Consider the following 2,100-nt stretch of genomic DNA (forward strand, 5'->3'; position numbering starts at 1 on the left):
GGGCTCAAGTGTGGCAACAATTGTGGGGTTGGCTCAGGACTGGTCAGTTTCGTCCTGTTGTGCATAGTGTCACTATGAGTCAGTACCGACTCAATGGCACCTAACAACAACAACCTACTTGAACCTAGCAACTGTTAAACTTCAAATATAAGTAGTCATTTGGTGAAACATGTCTTCTCTTTTTTAAGTATTTAAGGGATTATATAAAATGGACAACAAAGGCATTTTTAAAAAAAATAATACAAATATGATAGTCTGAGTTAGCTAGCACTTTACATATAAATTCTTGCACAATATGCTAAAATTTAAGATTCTACATAGAGAGTTATTTTCAGCAATAAAATAAAAGTTAAGGTTTTTGAAAAAGAAAAATATGTTAAAAGTGTCTTCACTGAATCAGGGATTCCGTACTTAACCATATGCTGATAGGATATTCCAATGTTATGCCATTCTAAACTAATCAATATTAAATAATTTCATGGCATTTCTTTCCTGTGAAAAAACTCAACAGGTTATATTTAATTGATTTTATTAGTTTTACATTTTCCAGAGTTATGGGAAGGGCATGAATGAAAAACATCTAGAAAAGCCCATATTCTTTAGTGATATTTTAAAACTGATGAGGATGGTAAATGTTCATTGATGACAATGGAATACATATTGACAACTTTGAAACAAAGCACAAAAGGAAGTGGTAGGGAGTTTTGAATACTTTGGTACCAGAACCCAGAATTTTCTGTTCTACTCTTCACAGTATATCCAGATTTTGCTTCAATTTTTCATTTATTATTTGAAGGAAATTTTCCTTAAAAAAAAACAAAACAAAAACAAAAGACAACACTGTCAATACAGCATTCTAGAAAACCACCTATTTTTAACAATTTGATTTTTAATGGAAAAAAAATAAAGCACCTTAAGACAAAAAATATAAAGTATAACTTGCAACAAATGTCCTTAGTTTAAAATCTCTGCCAGGAATGATATGGGGTTTTTTACTGAAGTTTTGGAAAACTATTTTTACCTAACCAAGAATGTTAATTTGCCACACTATAAGGGATTGTTTCTTGCTGTTACTTTGGAAACTATGCTGAAAATAATAACATGATGACCCAGAGTAGACAGGTTTCAATAGAGCTTCCATTTAAGACACACTTGAAAGGAGAGGCAGAATATTTCTGAATGAAAATTTTATGAACAACAACAGAACATTGTTAAATATAATGCTGGGAGATAAAAAACTTATAAACAGCATCAGAACATTATCAAATATACTATCAGAAGATAAGCCACTTAGGTTAGAACAAATTCAAAATGCAACTGATGCAGAGCTGCCTTGTCATAGTAGAGTTCACTAGAAAAATGTGAGTGGTACAAAGCTTTCAGAACCTTCAACTCAAAATGAAAAGGAGCAACTGCAAACATCCATTAATAATCAGAATATGGAAAATACAAACTATGAATCTAGGAAAAATAGAAGTTGTCAGAAATGAAATGAAAAGCATAAAGATCAATATCCTAGGCATTAGTGAAGTGAAATGGGTTGGTACTGGCCATTTGAATCTGACAATCATATGGTTTACTATTCTAGGAACAACAAACAAAAGAGGAATGGCATCACATTAATCATCACAAAGAACATTAAAATATCTCTCTTGCAGGAGGTGGGGCTTAATGCCAGATCCAGAGAAGAGCAATGAGAATCTCTGCCAGCAATAACAGAGAATATTGGATGAAGCAGGTTAAAGGGATGGTCCTAGAACTCTGAACTACATATAAAGGAATATTTAGAAAGTTTGAAGGCTTACAACCAGTGGAATTTGTAACAGAAGCAAGAAAAAAAGTACTTTTGGATCTTCAGGCCACAGCAGTTCCAGGAGCAGCCATCTTGGACGAGATGGAGTGGGGAAAGGATCAGAGCCACAACAGGTGTCTGAAGCTTGACCAATCCTCAAAGATAAAGGTGTGGACATTTTAAACTTTTTTTTGGTATCTGTTTATTGGTGTTTCGCTGTCTACACACCTCCGTTCTGGTGACTAGAGGGGGTGCCTAAGTGAATAGACATCCCCTAACCCCACCCCAAAAGAGTTCTACTATACATG

This window comes from Chrysochloris asiatica, unplaced genomic scaffold (assembly GCF_000296735.1).
Source record: "Chrysochloris asiatica unplaced genomic scaffold, ChrAsi1.0 scaffold00068, whole genome shotgun sequence".
NCBI lineage: Eukaryota > Metazoa > Chordata > Mammalia > Afrosoricida > Chrysochloridae > Chrysochloris > Chrysochloris asiatica.